Here is an 11898-nt window from a genome sequence, read left to right as displayed (position 1 = left end):
TACGCATATCTTCAACTGACCAATGTTTCTCTTACCGTCTTGAACGGCTAACAACAAGCACGTCAGCAGAACTGTATGCGTTAAAGGAAGCAATTCTTTACATCGAGGGGCATCCTCCTGATTGATGGGTCGTTTTAACGGATTCGAAAGCAGCCCAACAGAACATGAGAAACATCAACGCCACTCGATAACAATATCCTGTGACCCGAGACATTGGTTACATCCACCGCATGACCACTGTGTCTGGTCACATTGTCATAATTCATTGGATTCCCGCACACTACGGCATATACGAAAATGAAAAAGCAGATCTAGCTGCACGTAGAGGTATGCATTTAAGGAAAATTCGACGAACATACTTCACTAAATCAGATGCGTCAGCAATGGCAAAGAAGTACGCCCACCGAGAGAGGAATCAATCATGGACTCTTTCGCCTCAAGTCCTCTTTCTCCGCTCCATAGACCCTGACTTAAAACCAAGACTTCCGCATCACCTTTCTCGTCACCTTGAGGCACTCTATCATCGACTTCGCCTCAACGCACCATTCACCAATAGCTACATGTGCCGCCTTTGTTTGACCACTGACCCATACTGTGACAACTGTGGTGCTTTAGAATCAATAGAACATATTTTATTAGATTGCCAGGCAAACAGAGAAGACAGAACTTGTCTCCAAAGTAGAATATGCTAAACTTCCCAAGCACCGCTAGATCTCGGGAAAATACTTAGACCGACGTCTTCTCCTCCTCAGCAACGTCAGATTTTAAAATTTCTGTTGAGATTCCTCGAGGACATTAACCGAATTGATAAACTGTAACGTAACTTGAATCAGCACCATTACTTCGTAGCCTGTAGATACCACGGTCATAACTTATTTTTTTCCTTCTCCTTTCCTGCCCTCCTCCTCCCAGGGCCTTTCTGTCCTCAATCCCCTCCTCTATACAAAGTAGCATGTAGGCGCCTTTATATACGCCGGCTGAATTCTCTGTTTTTCATTAAAGAGCTCTCTCTCTCAGCCAAATAAACACACTGTATAACAATGGCATGCTCAGAATATGTCGCACAAGCACAGCAAGAAGCAATAAGGAGAATGAAAATGTAATATTGCAGCACTGTGTTGGGCTCAATACATTTAGCGAGAGGAAAAAGATGAAGATGGCCCACAGTTAAACACAAGTTTATCAACACTGTCCGTGCGAGCAACACTCTCAGACCCCCTTTTCAAGGTCCTCCTAAGCTTGACAATCATCTGTGTGGGGATTCCGGGAGAGCTGAGTCTGAAACTGGGACCTGCATACAAAGCACAAAGAAAGAAAAACTGCAGAAGATGTTTTGTCTATATGTCTATAGAGGCAGAAAAAGGAGACTCCTAACAAGTTTAGTCTGATGAGTCTTTATATGGGATATATCTTGCCGTCCATTTTGCCATCATACATTTGTTTTTGCAAGGTGACACTCGGGTAAATATTTCATTTTAGAATTTCGCACGGAAGTCCCTGCACCTCAGTACCAGTGTTACGTCAATAATTTCAGTCTTGTTCCGTAGTTTTACCCAGTTGATTAAACATTTTCTGAGGGTTGCCCCGTTAACTCTCGCTCTGTTAGACTACCATGCGAGTCATTCTTGCTGACAAATAATTACGCAGGCCCTAGCAGACGCCTTTGAATTCAATGAAATCGCGGCTTCTTGCTGCAGGAGCCTCGAAGCTGCTTTGCCGCCTCTATTTTTCTTTCGCTAGTTTTTCTGGCCCGCCGAGCGTCTTTTCGAGGCACTGAGAAGCGGTAATTTAATAATGCGAGTGAAATAATTGCTCTTTGTGTGCCCCTGAAACTTAAGCCCAGGTGACTTAAACAGTAGTAGAAATACCGGAAAACGTCTTAATATTGTAAATAGATTAGCTCAACGCCTGTTTCCGAGAGTCAATTTTGGTTTTGGAACACACGGTTTCGGTGCGCAATACACCGCGGTACACTGTTCGTTCCGTAATGCGGTATTGCCGGCGCAGCCAGACGATGCGCATAGTCGTAACCTTGATGCATTTATCAAAAATGCAATCTTGCCTCGTTTTGATATGCTGCACCCTAAGAAATTTTCATCTCTCTGAAGAAGCCGCGATAATGTCACCGACGCAACTCCGCGATATTTACAGACTGACTTGTACGAAATTATTAATCACAATTGTTAACTTTACAGATGCGCGAGAAGCGTGCTGCTCAGCTTCGCCAACTTTAAAACCATTTTTTTTGTTGTTGTTGCTATAAGCCGATGGGCGCGATTTCAAAAGATCTAGTGGCTTAGTCTCGAAGACATGTATTATGGAGCATTCGTCATTGCGTGTCTTTTCTTCTGTCTAAATTAGAATAGAGTTCTTTGATGCAATTCGCGCTCACCAGGGGTGTGCGAATAATAAATTTTAGAACCGAATCGAATGACTCTCGAATAGAGATGACACATACGAATCAGTACTGTACGAATGCTCAGTGCCGCATTAGCAAATGCCCATTTTGCACCCTCCTGCCGACACCCATGGAATTGCCTAACGCAATACAGCTGAAGCATTGTAAAAAATCTGTAAAACTGGAAATTACAGCTAAAACGCCTTCATCCGGTGATCAATACAGTGGTACTTCACTTCAACGAACTTCAAGGGACCTCAGAAAAAGGTTTGTTAAACTGAAAGTTAGCGGAACTCAAACAGCTATGTCGTAGCTTGTTACTACGAGCTGAAGAAACATCTGTGTTCAAATGAAACTTCAAGCCATTCATTTATTTGTCATGCTGCGGATTTGCATGCGAATTTATGTTTATTGAGCACCATGTGAAGAATGCAGTAATCTTTTGCTGCAATTTCGCACTTATCACTGCAGCAGTCATGAGTTGAGTCACTCTGTCCAAGATGACATGAACCTTCTCCGGTAGAGCATTCTGCCGGGCAGCAGATGACTTTAGGTTTCTCCAAGCGCATCAGTGCTCCATGCAAAACATCCAAATTTATTACACCAATTGAATCCATATTTGAATTACAGGAAACTAATTCAATTCAAATCAACAGTGTTCTGGACGTGGATCATCATAGCGCACCCCCTATCCTTCTGCATGCGTAATGTGCACGTTGTCCCTCTCAGGGAAACGTGCTGTCCTAACACAACAAAAATCAGGGACTGCAAAAATTAGGGCAGTCTTGATGGTTCACAGATAAGAGTAAATGATAAGAAAAGGAGATATGTGCAATACACATAAGCTTGCTCTGTAATAGTCGATCGAAAGCATACGACATATGTAGCGGAGATATTTTGAAGGCACAGCCGCCATAAAGACATGTAATGAGAGAAGACAGCGGGAAGAGCCCACTGCGCGCTAATCGCGTCTATCAGGACTATTAATAAAGTTTGACCAACAAAGACAGTGGCTTGGTACATGTGGAAATAGAAAAAATGACTTGTAGAATACAGCTTCCATTCTTTACAATGTTTAGCAACATACTACTGACTGCAAGAAATACGCTAAGCCATTACGGTTTGTTCATTTTACTTTTCTTCCTGTCGAAAACGATATTCTGCTGGTTACGACGAAGTGCTTGTGGTGTTCAGTCTATTTCTGTCTTCGTTCTTTTGCGCTGCTCTCTCTTTACTGTAAAATGAAATAGATGCATTTGGAGATCCTCATCAACGCGTCCAAGAAGGAAGACAATCTGACTTAACCCATCTCGAGATGACTGTCAACATTAATGAGATGAGCCTCTATAAGCAATGCAGCGACGCACTAATACCATAAACAGCGCTGGTGCTTCGTGTATGTCTTTTTCTAGCCGAGTCCCACACATTTTTCGGTTTTTGCGCCAAGAAACTTGAACATGTTTAACCCACTAGCCATTGCCAGGCTTTTATGCTATGCCATTGCCGAAACACCTTCTCTGCGAGCCGTGCGCTGCAGTTGAGCTCCTCTCTAAACAAGCTGTGCCATCTAACGGCGATCTCGTGTAGTACGCAAGATGATAACAGCGCGAACTTAAGGAATACGCAGAAGAAGAAATTTGAGCTCAATTTCTTAATTTTTTACAGGACACAACGTGTCACTTTATATATTGTTGTGTTTATGTAAATACAGCCAATAAACACATAAAAGCTGATAGTTATTGCAGGGGTAGTTAGATGACGCTTTGAGATTCCGAGCATTAATCGCTCACTGCACGTGGTCATTGGTGGCTCAAAGTTTAATCGCCGGGCTATAGTGGTTGATGAAAGCCCGTCGCTTAAGAGATTGCAGTATCGACTTTTTCACATGCCTGTTGCGTGTGATCCGAGTAATGAGACAGTGGCAAGTAGCTGACACTTTGAAAGTGCGTTTCTCTAGGATTACGTACATACTATTTTTCGAATATCATTGTTGCCGACAGTACTCGCAGGACATTCTGCTCCAGTCACTGGCCGACACCGAGGACCAACTGGTGGAAACGATGCAGGCACTAGAAGAGGAGCGCAAGTTGCTCATCTGCGACCAGGAAGCCAAACGTGAAGTGCAGTACGAGAATCGCAAAGTACGCTGTATTATCGAAAACCAGCAGCTGGAGATGATACGCACTGCTCAATTCGCACCCACTGAAACTGTTGCGTATCTTTATGCACACTCTCTCGGATGACTCTGTCTGGGAGACCTTGGACTATACGTTGTCATTCCGGGTGTGCGAATATCAAAATTTTCGAATCGAATACCGAATAATCAAGGGAGGTTTTTTTCCACCATTAATCTTTTATTTTACTACATATTTATGTTGAAAACAGTACACTTGTATGCTATCAGCACAAAATTTGTTATTGCACGAAAGAATATGTGTACTTGCCAGGAAGTGCATGACTGTGCTATATTTAGTGGAGCTTCTGACCTAATGGCTTAGGCTCAATTAACATGTTGAACAAACTTTCCTTTTTTTTATGTGGTAGCTTTGTATTAGAAAAACAAACAAAAAAGCTTTTGCACCCGTCTTGGTGGCTTAGGGGCTGTGGCGTCATACTAGTGAGCATAGGTCGGCAAACTCACTCATGAGTCGACTCACTCAGACTCACTCAGACTCAGATCGAGCTGTGAGTCTGAGTCTGAGCGAGTCCGGGTGAGTAATAATTTCGTGAGTTTGAGTCCGAGTGAGTCTGGCTGAGAAAATGTTCAGTGAGTCTGAGTCCGAGTGAGTCCGGTTGAGGAAAATTTTCGTGAGTCTGAGTCCGAGTGAGCTCCAAGGGCAAAATATATTTCATGAGTGAGTGAGTGAGCTCCACACCTTTTTGCCGACCACTCGTTCTATCTGCACCTCTTCAGCAATATTATCAGCCATATGTCAGCTCACGTTTATAGTCCCGCCGACTCACGCATACTTCAAAGCCCTAGAGTTCATACGCCAGCTCAATATTTATTGATCAGAGGCATGAGTTACAGAGGTGGGGGGTGCCATGACCTGCCCCCGAAAACTCTTTCACAGGAAGTTCTTGATAAAAATATTTCGTCTGAGTCATCCCTTTAAATAAAAATGTTCTTACTGTATTGCAACCACGGATAACTCATATTTGAAGGTACGACATCAAAAGGCGCCAAGTAGAGCACCAATTATGCGAGATATTGGAGTGAAAAAGCATTGACACCATAGTCGATAAAACCAATTATACGCTAACAGACTCATGAGTTGACTCACTCAGACTCACTCAGACTCAGACAAAGCCGTGAGTCTGAGTCTGAGTGAGTCCGAGTGAGTAATAATTTCGTGAGTTTGAGTCCGAGTGAGTCCGGCTGAAAAAATGTTCAGTGAGTCTGAGTCCGAGTGAGTCCGGTTGAGGAAAAATTTCGCGAATCTGAGTCCGAGTGAGCTCTAAGGGCAAAATATATTTCATGAGTGAGTCTGAGTGAGCTCCACATTTTTTGCCGACCTATGCTAGTGAGTACGAGGGCGCTGGTTTGATTCCTTCCCAGCTGCATTATCAAGGGGCCAAATGTGACAGTGCCTATTGAAGAACCCCAGGTGGTCACAACTGATCAGGATTCCCCCACTATCATCGTCATATCGGGATTTTGGGAGTTTTGGCACTACAACTTAATGGTTTTGTTACTTTTATACACGCTTTCGCCCCTGTTATCACCGGTCGACACTCTAAGGCAAACGGGAGTATCTGTGGCGTCTATCAGCCACACAACGATCATCATCGGGGTTGCTTGCCTTTCCTTTCTCGAAAACTGTGCGCTGGCTACTTTCCTATCACGAACGCCATGTCATGGTGATAGCCACATGTCGTTCGTGGTCGGGAAGCACCGGGCGCGCGGTGATAACGCAAGGAAATCCCGCCAGATAGGCGACAATATTGTTGGGTGGCAAAAAGACGCCCCGAATACGCCTTTTTTTGTTGGAGTTTACGGAGCCGCAACTCCTGTTCAAAATGCGATGTCGGCGACGAGCTCGTCATTTCGCCACTTCGAGGACCGCCTTCGTGCACTCGTTGCTGCCGGCAGTAAACTGACTTGTCAAAATGGCTGACTGGACTAGTTGGCGATTCATTCTGCTTGCTTGAAATGCAAGCAGTTTTTATCACTCCTTTTACGGTTTGTTTGTGGTGTGCTCTTATCGGATGTGCTTACGAAACTTTTATCTGTCAGTATATGTGTCTCATTTTCGCATTAAACCTTCAGTTGGTAGTAAGCCATAATGGTATTTAGCGCAAACAGTAGACAAAGGACAAAGGACAAAGGAGAGGACGTGGACGCAGCGCATTCTTCAGCGCTATGCCGTACCACGGCATAGCGCTGACATGTTATTCTTTTCCAAGGGGGCATATTTTTTGCTTTTATATACTTTTCCTTTTACTCTTAGGTTTTTTCTTCTCTTCTTTTCTCTTTTTTTTTGAGCACCTGGTCTGTATATATATATATATATATGTGTTCTTCTCGAATAAATTTTAGTTGGAAGAATGCGCTGCGACCACGTCCTCTCCTTTGTCCTTTGTCTACTGTTTGCGCTAAATACCATTATGACTGACTTGTTCCAACTCGCCCAACAAGCAACGTTACTGGTAGTAAGCGCCTGTCCGTGTGTTATTTCTTTACGTCCTTGTCTACGTTGAGCTCTCGCATTTCAAGCAAGCAGAGTAAACTGACGCTGGCGAATGAGCGATATATGGATTCTAAAGGCGCGCGCTGTCAGGAACGCAGCGTAACTACGCGGTATATTCATCACCTGACGTGCGCCACAGCTAGCTAGAAAGAAATATACGTGATGACGCCAATGACGCCGCAGCAAGGGTTACCAAAAGTGCCCACTACTGGCGCTCCCCTCGAATCATTTCGGAACTATGCCAAGTATAGTGGCTGACATCGCGGCACAGCGGACGGACGACTCATGCGGCTTTCGTCGGTGCTTGCGCGTACGTTTGTACGGCGATCCGTTACAGAGCGTCCCTTCTTAGTTTTGTGCAGCGCGTCGCCTGCTAAGCTCACCAAGTTAAGGGCCGGGACGTTCGTTATAATGCACGCGTACGTTTGTCCGTGCGCAGCGTCATTTCTCCACGCTCGGAAGTCAATGCGGCGACGGCGAGCTGCTTTCATTTCTGCAAGCGACACGCACAGAACTGACGCGGTCCCGCTCAAGGGCGCGGCAGCGAACGGCGTGTTTGGGTTGTCACCTGTTCTTAAAAGCGTGCAGTACACTTACACCAGCGGCAACAGCGCCAAGCCACACGCACTGCCGAGCAGGCAGTTCATGATCGTTGATAGGTTTGTTGGGTTCGTCGCGGAGAAGTGCCGCGGCGCGTTCGTCGATAACCTTCGTCACGACCCCGTGCATTTCCGATGCTTATCCGTATGGGCATCACCGCACTCGCGCCGAAGTCGTAGTAATCACTGGTCGACCGTTCATGCGCATACCGTAAAGGCGCAAAATTGGAAGTTCTTTGCAGTAATATATACGACCGAACATTCGAAAAGATCGCATATTCGAGTCTCTTCGAATATTCGAAACTTCTCGATTACACGGTTTTCGAATCGAATACGAATATTGCAAATGTAATATTCGACTGATATTCGAAACTTTCGAATATTTGCACACCTCTAGTTGTCATAGAGTAGCACGTCCGCCACCAACCAGCCTTCTTTTTTGCGTTTGGTTGTATGGGAGCGGCTATGCATGAAACGCATATATTGCCTTCTGTTGGGAGTCTTTAGACTTCAAGCCGGATGGTGTAATAAAGATTTAAACTGCGTGGAAGTGCTTGTCCCAGGTTTTTCTTTTCTTCGTCCTTGGCGGTCCTGCGCTAGATTTTGGACAATGTCGATGGGTTTATCAATAGTCTTCCAGTAACGCAATCTATGGAGTCCTGTTAGCTTGACTTAAGCATCGCCTTGTCTAGCCGCAGTTTTGGTCGTACTGCGGCAAGGTGTTCGTCAGCCTGGTATTCCTGGAAACGGACATGCTGCGGCGGCCCGTGGTCATTTTTCTAAGCCTCAACTCTGCGCACGTTTATGACCAACTACAACGAGTTAGTCTCCACTAGCAACCAGCACGACAGGCCAAGGCGCATTCCTTAATTAAGGGGACACTAAACGCAAATATTAAGTCGACGTTGATTGTTCAAATAGCGGTCCAGAAACCTCGTAGTGCTACTTTTTTGAGATAACATTACGTTTCAGTGGTCCGCATCGCGTTAGCGCACTTCAAATCACCCGCCAGAAAGCGGTATTTCGCACGTCACTGTTGCCGTGCCCAACGTTGCCCGCCTTTACTGCGCGGCGGCGTGCACTGGTGGCGTGCACCATTCGGGCATCCGGCAAGATCACATGCATGCGGTATTTTGTCGAACTTTCTGTCAGAGCGACTTTCACGAGCGTGCAAAACACACGCGGCAGTACGCGATACCGAAACCACCACTGAGACGCGACCGCGTAAGCGATGCAGGGCGCCGGGCGAAGTTTGGCGAAAACGGAATAACTTTTGAACCACGCGCGCCGTTCCCCATGGCAACGCCAAAGAGGTTCTTTTTTCCATGAATCAAACAGAAACGAACAAGCAGCATTCTATTACGTCTCTTGATGCACGGAAGGTTTTTTTTTATTGCAGCTAGTTTGATTACTAGTGATTAATTGTATTCAGACTCTCCTACGTCACGTCATCGGGATCACTTCCAAAATGTCCCACTCGTGGCGCTCATCGTGTGATACATTTAGCTTAATTTCTCGGTAAGTAGGACACTGCTGTTGATAATACTGCCGTTTTAGACGTTGTCATACACTCAGCTTTCACTCTGACACAAATTGTTATTTGTCTTTAGTGTCCCTTTAACACCGTACTCCGGAACCGATACCTTGAACGCTTTAATTCCGATAGAAATTGCACAATGGAAATTGTTTAAATGCGCAAAAGCAGCGAGTTGGGTAACCTGATTCAAATATTGTCTGTATGTTCCTCGTTCTTCGTATCCTGCCGCAACGCTGAACACTTTGTTTTCTTTTAGCCTCTTTTGTCCGGGCACGTATAGGACATTCAGCATATAATAAATAAATAATAAATCACTCAAAATCAGAAATTAACCACTAGGCAGTGGGAGCTCCTCCTGTCATCTTGTCTTTCTATGCCCGGTCTTTTTGGCGCTCTGTGTTTTTTTTTTTATGGCCATGAAGAAGCTCGCCTACCAAAGCATTCTGTTAGCAATGGCTACTATACACATCAGAACACGCGAGTAAGATCTGTGATTTTTTATTAGGTGATTGATTCCGAGTAGTTTATAATATACTATGGGAGGAGCTGCATGCAGCTGTCCCTTGAACATGGAGACAGAGAACTATGTGTTCTAAGATGGACAAGCTGTCTCTTCACACACGTTGTGACGTCTGTGGTACGAAGCAGCGTACTGGGGTACAGAGGGATGTAACGCCTGCAACGTTTCACCACTCTCTTGGTCGTCTGCTACTTGTTACCCGGACACATTTTAACGCTATCGCGTTAAAGAGCTCGTATCGCAGAAATTCCGCCGTCGGCGTCGGTGTCGGCACCGTTGGTTGTGAGCGAAAAATCATCATCTTGTCCGTGACCGAAAAATCAAAAAAGCTGCAAATAAAATAAATAATAAAAACGTTGGGTCCGAGTGAGAGTCGAACCCAGGCCGTCTGCGTGGCAAGCAGGTGTTCTACCACACAGCCACGCCTCCGCTTGGAGCCGCACTGAAAGTAACTTTCATGCTTCCCAAAAATACGCGTCCTGTATACAGGTGTCACAGTACGAGATGTAATATCGCAGTAAGCGTACATTGCCATCGGGCGTCACACCATGTGAATATCATAAGCGACTTGGTGGTTTAAAGACAGCCACCCATTAGAGAAGGCACACACATTACTGCGCGTATTCCCTTAAGACCACGTAGTGGGTGCATCGCAACTTCGAAAAAGTTTCTCGCGCATAACTGCTCCTGGTTTAAAGCATGCTGCCCATTACATAAGGCACACAGCTTAGTGCGCGCATTCTGTTAAACACTCGTAGTGTTCGAAGTACGTACTAGGGGCAGGATATAACTATCGCGTTCAACTCTTAAAGGCGAAGCTTAAGCGTCCCCCAATTTTTGTACGAGGGGATCGAGAGGCAGTCTGTTTACGAATGAAATAGCTGACACTAACTCTATAGCTTCCTTTGCAGGCCCCCTGTTTCCGCTCTTGCGAACGGCGCTTTGTGTCACTTCGGCCTCATTTCGTAGGGTGCACACCTTTGACTGTGGGATTGCGTCTCGCATCGTCTGCATCAAGCGCTTTTAGGCATTCCCTTAAAGAAGGAGTTTTATTAAGGCGAAAGCCTTGAATGTTTACGTTTCATTGTCGCTTGAGGTCGGAAAATACGATCCAGAAGTAGAAACAGAATCGCCAACTACGCGTGCTCTTCGCCCACTTCGTCTTTTCGGCGTTCGCGTGAGTGGGAAGACGAAAGCTAGAACAGGTGAGAGTGCGAGCTGCACGTGAAGAAGGCAAACAAGTTCGGCAAGCTCATGTATCACCGCGATGGCGTCAAAGAGCTCGTTTCGCAGGAATTCCGGTGTCGGCGTCGTTGGTTGCGAGCGTTACCGGTGTGCGAGAAATCGTAAAAAATGTGAATAAAATAAACAATAACAATCCGCGGTTGGAGTGACACTCGAACCAGGCCTTCTGCGTGGCAAGCAGGTGTTCTACCCTAGAACCACGCCTACGCTCGAAATCGCTTCGAAAAAAGAAAAACACTATGTGAATGTCATGTAGTGCGAGGTGTGCCGTTAACTCGTGTAATATTGCGTGGCGTTAGCGTAAAATCATACCAGGCGTGGAAATAAGTCAATGGCGCACTGAGTGGGCGGTTTAAAGGCCCACCAATCACAAAGCGCACAGGCCTAATTATTTATCGTTATCAACCACAGCATCAACAGCGTGTCCAGCTGCGTAGGTTCGCGTGTCGCCTTACGGACGCGTAGTTCTTCGCCTTTGTGATTCACGAAAATAAGAATTATGGCGTAGTGGTCACTCAGCTGCTGTACTTGCAGTAGGCATTCTCGGAAAGTTTGACACGGCCAATCGTACGCGCGCAGTCGTTCGTTTCCTTACGGCACGGTTGAGGCATGCACCGAGAACCGAAGCGAGGCTAGCAATTGAGAAGGCGCTGCGCACGGGGCCTGATTACGCTATCGCATTGTTGGTTGGTTGGTTGATCCTAGGGGAATGGCACAACCCACCACGGGGAATCGGCCACGAATCGTGCGGCAGTAGGATGTGTGATTGTACTCTTGAAGGCGAAGCTCAAGCGTCCTTTTTGTCATCGTCACCATAGTTATCACATCCCGTACCGCAGCAGCTCCAATGATAGTTCTTCTGGACAAATTCTTCCGTACTGCCAAATTTGCTGTATTGTAAAGAGTTC

Source organism: Rhipicephalus sanguineus, chromosome 4 (genome assembly GCF_013339695.2).
Source record: "Rhipicephalus sanguineus isolate Rsan-2018 chromosome 4, BIME_Rsan_1.4, whole genome shotgun sequence".
NCBI lineage: Eukaryota > Metazoa > Arthropoda > Arachnida > Ixodida > Ixodidae > Rhipicephalus > Rhipicephalus sanguineus.
The sequence above is the reverse complement of the archived record's forward strand: the minus strand, read 5'-3'. Positions refer to the sequence as shown.